Source organism: Miniopterus schreibersii, assembly GCF_964146895.1.
Source record: "Miniopterus schreibersii genome assembly, chromosome: X".
NCBI classification, from domain to species: Eukaryota; Metazoa; Chordata; class Mammalia; order Chiroptera; family Miniopteridae; genus Miniopterus; species Miniopterus schreibersii.
The window spans coordinates 81,451,898-81,465,076 of NC_138104.1; the positions used below are offsets into that span (position 1 = coordinate 81,451,898).

Below are 13,179 nucleotides of genomic sequence, written 5' to 3' on the forward strand. Positions count from 1 at the left end.
TCCTTCAGCTCTCCCACATCTAATAACAACAGTGATCATAATACTTACTTTGTTCCTGGCACAGTTCCTCATACTTTCCCTTTATTAGCCCATAACTATACTACTTTAATCCCCATTTTACAGATGAGGAAACCGAGACACAGAGAGGTTAAGTGACTCACACAACGTTACCTGATCTGCAAATGATGGAGCGGGACACTTGGACCCAGACAGACTGGCTCCATGGCCCGCATGCTTCACTCCTGCCTTCTAACCCTGAAATAGGACCCAGGCAAAGCCAGGACATAAGTGGCCCTGATCTGACTCTAACATCCAGATTTGTCTCTTTCTTCATCTTTTTTGTCAAATGCTCATCACACCCTCCCTGCCCCATGCCCCACAGAGGGGTTTTGAAGCTTGAGAGACGCCAGGAATGTGAAAGTGTTGAAAAAACAACAACAAAATGATAGTGCTATGCAAACATGAGTTTATTGTTCTTTTCTTTCTTCTCCTCAACTCCTCAGGGCTTCCTGGGAGATCAAAGTTGTGAGAGGTGTGTGGTGGAAAGAGCTTAGGAAGTACAGCTGACTGGCAAGAGGGGGTTGGAGTCTTTTCCCTGGCTAGAAAGGGCTCTGAAAACTACTCTCCTTTTAAGGTCTCCCAGCAGAGCCCTTTGTCTTGCAACTCCAGGAGGCACCATTCACATAAGATACAGTGCTATTGGTGACCTTCAGAGTCATTGGACCTGCCTACCGGGCTGAGTGGGAGAAGCTTCTAGAAAGGGCACTTCTGTCTGGGGAACAGGCCAGCCCTGACCACAGTCCCTAGGCTTGGGCAGCAGGACCTGAAAGGCCTGAGGTGTTTGGGAGCAGGGGTTAGGGAAAGGGCAGAGGCCATGAGAGGGGTCTAGGGAGGCCCAGGAGGCAAAAGGGGGGCTGCCATTAGAGAAAAGCCGAGGGAAGCCCCCACGCCGCCCCCGCCCAGCCCGGGCTGTGGGAGGGAGACCCTGACCACATCAGGGGTGTGTGGCGAGGAAATGAGGCCTCCTCAGAAACGAGCTGCAAATGAGAACCGTATGGAGTTTCGGGATCCCCGAAGGAACACAGGGAAAGGATACAGTTGCGTCCATGGGAAAGTTATTATCATCTCGGCTGAAGTTAAACATTCAGGAGGGTCTGCTTTCCATCTCCTCCGCCTGGGAGCCTGTGAAGGGGGAGGTGCGATGGGGGCTTGTCAGGAGGGCCTGGTGGGTCACGTTTTCCGAGGGGAGCCAGGGACAGGGAGGGGTTGTCAGAGGCAGCTGGGGGAGGCCCTCTGAGCCAGCAGCCTCTGCTCCTACCTTGTGTCTGCTGGCTCTTTCTCCAGTGCTCAGGAAACCATTTTGCCAAGGGCAGGGTCTCTCTGGGACGTGTCACAAGCTACACTTCAACTCCTCAAGTCCCTGGGCAGATGGAGGGGAGGAGGAATGAGGTCCTTGGCCCCTGAAGAGAAAAACACATAATGTAGAAAGATCTGCAGGAAGGCAAGGACTTTGGGCTTCTGGAGAGTTCTCCCTCCCCTCCAAACATACTAGGAATGGAAGTGAGTCCAGTAGAGAGGTCCAAGAAGGAATGAGGACCAGCCTCCAGGTGCCCAGCCTCCACTAGTGACCTTTGGGACAATAAAGCTGCCTCAGAAAATGGTCATCCTGCTGCAGCTGCCCTCAGAGATCAGGGGGAAGCTGGACTTTAGGCTTCAGGGGAACAAGTATGTGGGCAGAAGACACAGTGGCCTCCAAGCCTGTGAAGCCCTAGCACCTTCTCAGGCATCTCAGAGGCCTCTGCCTCTGGGGTGGCCCCCTCCCTGCTCCCCCTCTGCCCAGAGATGTTTTTCTTCTTTTTTTAATTGAATTTATTGGGGTGACATCGGTTCACAAAACCATACAGGTTTCAAGTGTACAATTCAACAAAACATCATTTGCACACTACATTGTCCTCCCATCGCCCAAAGCAAAGTCCCTTTCAATCCCCATTTATTCCCCCTTTGTTCACCACCACCTACCCCACCCTCCTTTTCCTCTGGCCATCACTACACTGTTCTGTGTGTCTATGTGTTATAGATATGTGTGTTTTTGCTTAATCCCTTCACCTTCTTTCATCCAGCCCCCAAATCCCCTTCCTTCTGACAGCTGTCAGGTTGTTCCTTGTATCCATGACTTTCTATTTTGTTTCTTTTGTTCATTAGATTCCACATATAAATGAGATCATGTGGTACTTGCCTTTCTCTGACTGGCTTATTTCACTTAGCATAATACTCTCCAGTTCCCTCCATGCTGTCATAAAAGGTAAGATTTCCTCCCTTTTTACAGCTGCATAGTATTCCATGGTGTAAATGTCCCACAGCTTTTTTATCCACTCATCTACTGATGGGCACTTGGCTGTTTCCAGATCTTGGTTATTGTAAATAATGCTGCTATGAACATAGGGGTGCATAAATTCTTTCTGATTGGTGTTTTGGGATTCTTAGAATATATACCCAGAAGTGGGATCACTGGGTCAAAAGGCAGTTCCATTTTTAATTTTGGAGTGAAACTCCATTCTGTTTTCTATAGTGGCTGCACCAATCTGCATTCTCACCAGTAATACACAAGGGTTCCCTTTTCTCCACATCCTTGCCAGTGGTGGTTGTTTGTTGATTTGTTGATGGGAGCCATTCTGACAGGTGTGAGGTGATTTCTCATTGTGGTTTTAATTTGCATCTCTCTGATGATTAGTGACATTGAGCATTTTTTTATATGTCTCTTGGCCATCTGCATGTTTATTTTGGAGAAGTGTCTATTCAGCTCCTTGGCCCATTTGGTTTTTTTGGGCAGGGGGCTTAATTCACTTTATTTTTCTGGTATAAAATTATGTGGTGGCCACGATGGAGCCTGGGTCCTTTACACAGAAACTCTGGTGTGGGTCTTTACAAGATGGTCAGTGAATCCCTGATAGGGAGACTTGGTGAAAACAGTCTCTTTCCAGAGATCTGGGGTGAGATAGCTGTAGGTCTTAGAGATGGCATCAAAGGTAGCCTTGGCAAAGCTGCCCAGGGTAGCAGTGCAGCCCCTGGCCGAGGTTTAGCAGTCATCGATACCGGTCATCAGCAGCAGCTTCTTGGGCACAGAGGCTGAGATTATGCCAGTGTCCCTGGGGGCGGGGATGAGGCCACCAGTACAGAGCCACAGCGGCCAGTCACCTTGCAAGGAATGGTGTGGGGCTTGCCAATCTTATTCCCCCAGTAGCCTCGTGGCACAGGGACAATCGAGAGCTTAGCCAGGATGATGGCCCCACGGATGGCAGTGGCTACTTCCTTTGAGAACTTAACACCCAGGCCAACATGTCCACTGTCGTCCCCAGTGGAGACAAATGCCTTGAACCGGGTCCTCTGGCCAGCCCGTGTCTGTTTTTGCAAGGGCATAATCTTCAAAACCTCATCCTTGAGGCATGCCCCCCCCCCCCAAAGTCAATGATCTCAGATTCCTTAATGGGCAAGGAGAAGAGATAGATCTCCTCCAGGGACTTGATTTTCATGTCCTTGACCAGGCGACCCAGCTTGGTGACAGAGATCCACTCCTTGTCCTCAGCCTTGCCTCCGGGAGCTCTGTGGCCTCGCCTTGGCCCGACCCTGGCCGCGACCTCGGCGGCAGATAACGCTGCCAAATCCTCCAGGGAAGCGCAGCGGCCTCCGCTTGCAGGGCCCCCGGGGCCTCCTCGCCCTCCCGCAGCACCGGAGTCATCCGCCATTTGGTGTTTCTTTGGGAAAGAAGCTGCCCATTTCTTAATTGGGTTGTTTGTCATTTTGGTTTTCAGTTGTATAAGTTCTTTATATATTTTGGAAATTAACCCCTTATTAGATGTGTCATTGGCACATATGTTTGCCCAAACAATGGGTTGTCTTTTCATTTTGTTGAAGGTTTCTTTTGCTGTGCAGAAGCTTTTTAGTTTGAGGTAGTCCCATTTGTTTATTTATTTTTTTCTTTGTTTCCCTTGCCTGAAGAGATAAATCGGCAAAAGTATTGCTAGAGAAATGTCTGAAATTTTTCTGCCTCTGTTTTCTTCTAGGACTTTAATGGTTTCACAAGTTACATTTAAGTCTTTAATCCGTTTTGAGCTTATTCTTGTATATGGTATAAGTTAGTGGTCTAATTTCTTTTTTTTTTTTTTTTTGCATGTACCTGTCCAATTTTCCCAACACCATTTATTGAAGAAACTCTCTTTACCTCATTGTATGTTCTTGCCTCCTTTGCAAATATTAATTGACTATAAAGGTATGGGTTTATTTCTGTGCTCTCCATTCTGTTCCATTTATCTATGTGCCTGTTCTTGTGCTAATACCATGCTGTTTTGATTACTATAGCCATGTAGTATAGTTTGATATCAGGTAGTGTAATACTTCGAACTTTGTTCTTCTTTCCCAAGATTGCTGAGGCTATTCGGGATCTTTTGTGATTCCATATAAATTTTTGGAATATTAATTTTGTATCATGCTACTTTGCTGGATTCATTTCTTAGATCTAGTAGTTTTTCAGTGGAGTCTTTAGGGTTTTCTATATACAATATGAAGTCATCTGCAAATAATGACAGTTTTACTTCCTCCTTTCCAATTTGAATGTCTTTTATTTCTTCTTCTTGTCTGATGGCTGTGGCTAGTACTTCCAATACCATGTTGAATAAGGGTGGTGAAAGTAGACATCTCTGTCTTGTTCCTGATCATAAGGGAAACACTTTTCATTTTTGCCCATTGAGTGTGATGTTGGTTGTGGGCTTGTCATATATGGCCTTTATTATGTTGAGGTACGATCCCTCTATTACCACTTTACTGAGAGTTCTTATCAGAAATGGGTGCTGGATTTTATCAGATGCTTTTTCTGCATCTATTGATATGATCGTGGGATTTTTATCCTTCATTTTGTTTATGTGATGTATCACGTTTATTGATTTGTGAATATTGTACCAACCTTGCATCCCTGGAATAAATCCCACTTAATCATGGTGTATGATCTTTTTACTGTATTACTGGATCCAGTTTGTTAATATTTTGTTGAGGATTTTAGCCACTGTGTTCATCAGGGATATTGGCCTATAATTTTCTTTGTTTAGTGCCTTTATCTGGTTTTGGAATTAGGATAATGTTGGCCTCATAAAAAGAGCTTGGAAGTCTTCTTTCCTCTTGAATTTTTGAATACTTTGAGAAGGATAGGTGTTATTTCTTCTTTGAATGTTTGGTAAAATTTGCCTGTGAAGCCAACTGGTCCAGGACTTTTTTTTCTTCAATATATCTTTATTGATTTCAGAGAGAGGAAGGGAGAGGGAGAGGGAGAAATAGAAACATCAGTGATGAGAGAGTCATGATTGATTGGCTTCCTCTTGCACGCCCCCCACTGGGGATCAAGCCTGCAACTTGGGCATGTGTGCTGACTGGAAATCGAACCACGATCTCCTGGATCCTAAGCCAGTGCTTAACTGCTGAGCCATGCCCGGCTGGGCCAGGACTTTTGTTTGCTGGGAGTTTTTTTTATTACTGCTTTGATTCCATTAGTTATAATTCATCTATTCATATTCTCTGATTCTTCATGATTCTGTTTTGGAAGGTTGTATGTTTCTAGGAATTTGTCCATTTCGTCCAGGTTGTCCAGCTTGTCCAGGAGTATAGTTGTTCATAGTATTTTCTTACCTTCCTTTGTATTTCTGTGGTGTCAGTCGTTATTTCTCTTTCATTTCTGATTTTATTTATTTGAGTCCTCTCTCTTTTTTTCTTGATGAGTCTGGTTAAAGGTTTGTCAATCTTGTTTATCTTTTCAAAGAACTAGCTTTTGGTTTCATTGATCTTTTGTATTGTTTTTCAGTCTCTGTATCATTTGTTTCCACTCTAATCTTTATTATTTTCTTCATTCTACTTATTCTGGGCTTTGTTGTTCTTCTTCTTGTCCTTTTAGGTGTAGGGTTAGATTCTTTGAGATTTTTCTTGCTTTTTGAGGAAGGCCTGTAATGTTATGAATTTCCCTGTCAGAACTGTTTTTGCTGTGTCCTGTAGATTTTGGGTTGTTGTCTGTTCATTTTCATTTGTCTCCAGGTAGCTTTTGATTTCTTCCTTGATCTTATTGTTAACCCATTCATTGTTTAATAACATATTATTTAGCCTTCATGTGTTTGAATGTTTTCGGATTTTAAATTATAATTGATTTCTAGTTTTACACCATTGTGATCAGAGAAGATGCTTGGTATTATTACAGTCTTCTTGAGTTTATTAAGACTTATTTTGTGTCCTAACATGTGGTCTATCTTTGAGAATGTTCCATGTACACTTGAGAAGAATGTACATTCTGTTGCTTTGAGATGAAATGTTCTGTAAATATCAGTTAAATCTATCTGATCTAGTGTGTTGTTTAAGGCCACCGGGAGTGGAAGGGCAGGCCAAGTGATTTGACAAGTATGTGGTTGGGGGGGGAAGGATCTGCTATGTGCTTGAGGTGGGGAAGAATCGTCCCCTTTCCAAAGCTACAAAGTTCAATCACTGTCTGAGTATATGCCAAGAGCTTCTCCAGTAAAAGAGCTCCCCAAAGGTTCCTGATAGGTGCAGCCAGCAGACCCCTCTGAGGACACGAGCACAGCAGAGTGGTGTCACCAGTAGTTGGAGGACCAGACAGTGCACTTTCCAGGCTGATGTTGTAACAATAGGAATGCTTGACCCTGGGAAGGTGGTGTCTGGGTCTCTAGCAGTCTCCCTTCTCTCATAGACAGATTGAATTCCCACTGATTTTCACCACCAGATGCTATGTAAGCTCCTCTTTGCATCTCTGTTGGGGATCTCTGCATGGGCTTGAGACCCCACACTTCTGGAAGGGGGGGTAGTTTTGCAGTTGAGATATCCCTCCAGTTTCTCAGCTGCTGCACATGTGTGCCAGGGCTAGCCCTTTCTGAATCTCTGCCCTTCTTACCAGTCTCTATGTGGCTTCTTCTGTAAATTCTTGGTTCTAGTATTTCAGTTCAGCTAGCCTTCAGTTGGTTATTCAGTTGATTGCTTCATAATTTAGCTGTAAATCCAGTTTGGTGCTGGGAGCAGGTGAGTGTAGCTTTCACCTACTCTGCAGCCATCTTGGAATCCCCAGAGATTTTCAATTCCCTGAGCTTGGAAGGCAGAGGCTGCCTGTTACCTGCCTCACAGCTCTTCCTCATCCTCTGGCCCATAGCCTTACTGAGGTTTTCCGGGTTTTCTCTCAAGGGCATCAATGGGGAAAGATAGGAGACTTTTAAAGGCTCTTTTCTGACACACACATACCCCTCCTTTCTGGACAGACAGATGCCTTCCTGGGTGCCAGTGAGGATCTGCAAAGGCTGCAGTCAAACCAACAATGCCTAGCCTTTGTGGACTTCCCTGGCACTCTCCCCCAAAAAGGAGTAGTGGGAGGTGGACCCCAGTTCTGCCTGCACTGACTGAGAAGTGTGGTGAAGCAAGCATGGGCTCTGGAGCCTGCAAGTCCTAGGCCTTGGCCCCAGTTTGACCACCGGTCAAGCCACAGAACCTCAGACCAGTTTTCTTACCATCAAAACAACGAAAGTAACACTAGTGGCTAGAATGGTTTTAAGGATTAGCTGAAGAAACACATCTAGCCCATGGAAGGCACATGCCAAACAAAGATTCCTTTCTCCTCTGCATCTTGATCCTGGACCCTGCCTGAGGAGACATGAGCATTGAAGAATGGAACTGAAATGAGTAAGCAATTAAATTCAGATGTTAATAACAGACCTAACTACACAGGCTTACATGAATTTGAAGTTTATAAAAACTCTCATAAAAAGAGTCTCGTGGTGAGCAGTCTGGGACTGGTATGGCAGCTCTGTAGACATCAGGGTCTCAGGCTCCTTCTATATTTCTTCTTTAGTTTCTTTAGCATGAGGCTTCTATCCTTAAGGTCACAAGATAGCTGCTGGAGCTTAAGTCATCATCATTCCAGGTAGAACAGGTTTAGGAAGAAGAAGGACAAGAGACAAACAGGACTCCTCACAGCTAAATGATCTTCGAAGACTTGCCATTACATATTATCAGCCACCTCTAAGCTTCAAGTACAGCTAGGATATAGTCTTTCAGCTGGGCACGATGCTGACTCTAAGAAGATCCAAGGAAGATGAGAAGAATACAGAGTTGATATTCATGGGTGCAGTAGCACTATTGTTAAAATATTAAAATATCTCCATACCGATGAAAAAAATTTCCTTCCCCAAGACTGGCCCCCTGTGTCCCTCCTTGTGGCCTTAACCCCTCCTCTATCTCCCCATGACCCAGCAGCAGAAGGGTCAATGCCTGGCCCAATAGAGAACCTTCAGCACTGCATAGGCATCTTCTCTGATTGGTTGTTATCTGGACTATATGGTGGTGAAATATTTCAAACATCACCCTTGAAAGAATGGGTGCCAAGTAAGTGAATAGCTTAAATGAAAGTTCCTAAGCAACTGCACAGGATGAAGAAAAAGGAAATGAGTGACAGCTCAAAGGACAGAGAGCACTTCTACTGAACAAGACTTGGTCTGATCCTTAAGACAAGAAGTATCTTAGAACTGGGTGATCAAAACCCTTAGCTTGGGTCCCATGCTCTAGAGGGCCTTAATCTGGCCACACTCCTGCCCATGGGGCAAGGAGTCTACAGGACCAAAGAGACACCCATCTGGAGCCTGTTCTCCCTTTCCTGACATACTCTGGGATCCTGGGACCCCAGAATGCTCTGCCACATGGCCCTAAGCCCACTACCATGGACTGTCCAGGCCTCCTCCCCTTGTCTACCCTCCCAAGAGTACACATCACCATCTGTTCACAGCCTTAGGTAGCCAAGGGATGACTGTTTGTAGGAGGAGTGTTGGGGGGAAGTGGGCAGAAAGTGGACAGGGCTAGACCATGTAAGTTAGATGGTGAGCATGTGCCCACACCAGGCCCCGCCCAGTGTGGAACCTAGCCCCATAGGTAGGAATAGAAGGGGCCAACCAGGGCAAGGAGCCAGCTCTGTTCCAGTGCAGAACTCTGAGGAATCCAGGAATCCTGAATTCACATCTGACCTTTCACATCACTGTGAAGTTACATACTTTATGTAATGGCTGGTAAGCTTGATTTTAAGTTTTAAATATTTAGAGATGTGGTATGTGGGCCTCTGTGTGTACTTTAGTACAAAATTAGGAGCAAGTGTGCTCATGATGATCACCCATTAGTAAGTCTGGTCTCTGTATCTTTGGGAGGGAATAATCAGAGTAGGGAGCAGACCTGTACAGAGCAAGGCCCAGGAGGTGGACCTGAGCAGCACCATTAGGGCAGTCATGGCCTAACCAGCCCCCCACCCATATCTTCCTGTCTGCTGTGGGGTCCCTGGGTGTCTCTCATAGCTGTGACTCTGAGGTCTGGCTGCATTTTGTTTGATGACCACCCTAGTCATCAACAGTCCCTGCAAAGGACATTTCATGGGCATCTTCTGGGGCCAGGCTGTGTGGATGTAAGCAACAGCAGTGCAGGTGAAGCTCGTGATGAAGGAGGTGGGGTAAACTATCAGTGTCACTCTCAAGCCCACAGAGAACAGCAGGTGGAAGAGGCTGTGTGTGTGGTTAGTGCTGATGGACCAGGCAGATGCCACCATAGGCAGGACAGCCTTGTGGAAAGACAGCAGATGGAAAGACCTCAGCCCCACCACTGGAGGAACCCATCTTCTCCAGTAAAAGAAAAATCAAGAGCTTTGGAAATGGTCTCAGACCTGTTTATTTCCCCACTGGCTCACTGGAATTAAGAGTTTCAGCCCATCATTCTGTGCAGTGACTGACAGACTTGGGGAAGAGCATGGTGGCTGTGACAGGGATATGACCTGCTTCTTGATCTTGCCCCAGCCTGCAAACCAGTCCCCACTTCCCCGGGCTTCCCAGGTGCAGCTCCCTTGTCTCCCTGAAGCTCCCAGTCCCATGCCCTCTTTCCCTGGAGCCAACTCCTGCTGCACTTGGATTTCTAGCGACAATGGCCACAGCTGAGACCAGCCGCATGTATCAGCCAGCTTGAGGTCTCTGGCTCTTGGAGACTAAAACTCACTCCTTAAAGCTCTATGACAGATTCAGTGTGTTGGCATATCTGGGCACACTGTGGGGAAGGGAGCCCTTAGTTTTTCATGTGTCTTGCAGCAAAATCTCCCAGTGGTTTCTGGTTTCTTGTGAATAAATGCTTTTTAGTATATATGTATGTCCAACTATCATTTTCGTGAAAAATCTTAAAAGTTTTGCTAACTTTTAAAAATGCATTATAAAACATTACATGGCTTTGAAGAAGCAAGTAAGTTTAGGAAAACAAAGGGAGAGGTTGTATGTGAGGGAGATATCTCACTTCTTGAGAGAGGCTTCGCCAACACCCCAAACAATATCCAGACCCTCTGTTATACTCTCTCTCGGCATCTAACATTTTTCCTTCAGAGCATTTATCTTGATTTGTAATTATATATTTTCTTATAAGGTAATTTGTTTTCTGTCTGAAGTTGGGCACTCTGCCCATTTTATTTTCAAATGTATACTCATTGCCTAGCACACTTTAGGCACTCAATAAATATGTGTAAAATGAATTAAGGAATTCTTCAAGGGAATGGATCCAGAAACAAGGTTTTAAGAATTTGCAGAAGTAAGACCAGCTTCCATGTGCTCTCAAACCAGTTCCAATTATTGCTTGGGATTCTGCCCCAAAAGAGATCTGAGAAGAGGCTGATATTGTCCTGAGCCCCAAATATGGACCTGAACTCATACTGCCCTTTTCTCCAGCCGTCCCAGTGACAATAACCACATGATAAATTTTCCAGAGACTTAGTAGCAAAAAGTAAAATAATTATGCTCATAGATTCAACAGGTCAGAAGTTCAGACAGGGGACAGCAGGAACAGCTTATCTTTGCTTCATGATATCTGGGGCCTCAGCTGAAAGACTTGGAGACTGAGAGGCTGGACGATAATGTTGGTCATTGTCTGGGACCTCAGTTTCTCTCCCCATGAGTCTCTCCTTGTGGGCTCTCCACTTGGTCTGGTTTGGACTTGCTCATAACATGGCAGCTGGGCTCTAAGGGAGAGATCCCAAGAGGAAAAGCCAGTCAAGTGGAAACTATATGGCCTTTTATGACCTAACCTCAGATGTCACTTAGTATCACTTCTGTCTCATTCTACTTGTGAAAGTAATTACAAAGTCTCAGCCAGGATGAATGAGGGGGACTCAGACTCCATCTGATGGGAGAGTGTCATGATTCTAGAAGAACATGTATGACTAGCTTTCCGCTTTTGGCTGGGAAGAGACCTAGGTGCAACTTTCTTTGGTCATCCTGAATCCGGGTTCATCCGACACCAGCCTCCTCTACTATACCACTGAAGTTCAACCCCCACTGGATCAAAACGGTATACTTGAGGCGTACCAGTGGGGAAGTCGGTACCACTTCTGCCCTGATTCCTAAAATTAGCTCCTTAGGTCTATCTGCAAAAAAGTTTGGTGATGATGTTGCCAAAGCAACCAGTGATTGGAAGGGCCTGAGGGTTACTGTGAAACTGACCATTCAGAACAGACAGGCTCTGCGCTGATCATCAAAGCCCTCAGAGAACCGCCAAGAGACAGAAAGAATCAAAAAAACATTAAGCACAGTGGAAATATCACTTTTGATGAGATTGGTAACATTGTCCAACAGATGTGGCACCCATCTTTAGCTGGAGAACTCACAGGAACCATTAAAGAGATCCTGGGGACAGCCCAGTCTGTGGGCTGCAATGTTGATGGCCACCAACCTCATGGCATCATAGATGACATCAACAGTGGTGCAGTGGAATCAACTAGTTAAGAACCATAAAGGTAAATATTTCAATTAAAGGTCATTTGGCAACAACAACAACAACAAAAAGAACATGTAGGACCAGAAACAGTGTTGTGGCCATTTTTGGAAAATAAAATCTGCCACATGCCCAACACCAGAATGCCAGTCCCAGGCTGGGTGCCTTCAGGTGCCCCTTCACTCTCTTTGCTCTGCTCTGCTTTGTCTGCATGTTTCCTGGCATCCGTGGAAGGCACTGGAAAGAGGCTGAAGGAAAGGAGGACGGGAAAAGCCAGGGGGGTTCTCATCCTCACACCCTGCCTAGAACTGGAGCTCCTCTGTGGCTATAGATCCCAAAGGACAGTACCGCCACAGCCTTGGCTTCTGCCTGCTGACCCCACTTCTGGGCTCCTGTGACCTGGCTTTTCCTTACATCCCTCAGGCTTTAGGGGCGATAGAAGCTTCCTGCCCTGTTTATCTGTACGTTGCGTTACCATCAACTGTTTGGTTTCTCAGTTTTTCGTTATATATGTAAACAATTTTGTATATTAAGTTCCATCTGCTTGAAATACCTAGAGTAGTTTCTGTTTTTTGAGTGGACTTTGACCAATATAACTAGCAAGGACCAGTGCTTGCAGGAGAGCAGAGAAGGCCATGGAGTTTGTGTCAGAAGCCCTAGGATCACGCCTTGGCCCCATCATCACTTCATTTGATGCATTGTGAAAAGTTGTGTCTTTCTCCTGACTTCTAAAATGGCTAAGTTAAATAAGAGTTTTTGGTGCCCGTATGTTCATAGCCAGAATTCCCAGTTTCCTTTTCAGACATTTAAAGCAGTTGTCTGACTTTGATAGTTTTTTACCTTCTTGAGTGTATTTTGGACCCACAGAGACCTTCATTCACAGTGCCAGGAACCACAGAGTCAAGAGCGTTGACCAGACAATGCATGTGGTAGCCCACCTCCAAGATGGACCTCCAGTGATCCCGACCTCCTGTTATTTACATCCTTGTATATCCCTTCCTTGACCAATAGGACATTATGGGAACGATGGAGTGTGACTTCTGAGGCTAGATTATCAAAGACTTTGTGTCTTCTGCCCTGCTCGCTCTTAGATCAACCTATCTAGGGGATGCCAGCTGCCATGCTGTGAGAGGACACTTTATGGAGAGATCCATATGGCGAGAAACTGAGGCTTCCCACCAACAACCAGTGAGAAACAGAGGCCTATTGCCGATAGCTATGCAAGTGAGCCATCTTAGAAGTGGGTCCGTTAGTCCCAGTCAAGCCTTCAGATGACTGTGGCCCCAGCCAACAATTTGACTATAACCTCATGAGAAACACTGAGCCAGAACCACCCAGTTAAGCTTCTCCTGAAGTTTTGACCCACAG

General features: G+C 45.6%; 2 pseudogenes across 2 annotated transcripts; one reads left to right on the forward strand and one right to left on the reverse strand.

Moving 5' to 3' along the window:
• Window positions 1–2,896: 2,896 nt before the first annotated feature.
• On the reverse strand, window positions 2,897–3,743 carry LOC308551501 (small ribosomal subunit protein uS5 pseudogene; annotated as a pseudogene). Its single transcript has one exon. The product of its transcript is annotated as a small ribosomal subunit protein uS5 pseudogene (transcript).
• A 5,166-nt stretch (window positions 3,744–8,909) lies between these two features.
• On the forward strand, window positions 8,910–11,822 carry LOC308551039 (large ribosomal subunit protein uL11 pseudogene; annotated as a pseudogene). The gene is made up of 2 exons: window positions 8,910–8,955; window positions 11,342–11,822. The product of its transcript is annotated as a large ribosomal subunit protein uL11 pseudogene (transcript).
• The last annotated feature ends 1,357 nt before the right edge of the window (window positions 11,823–13,179 follow it).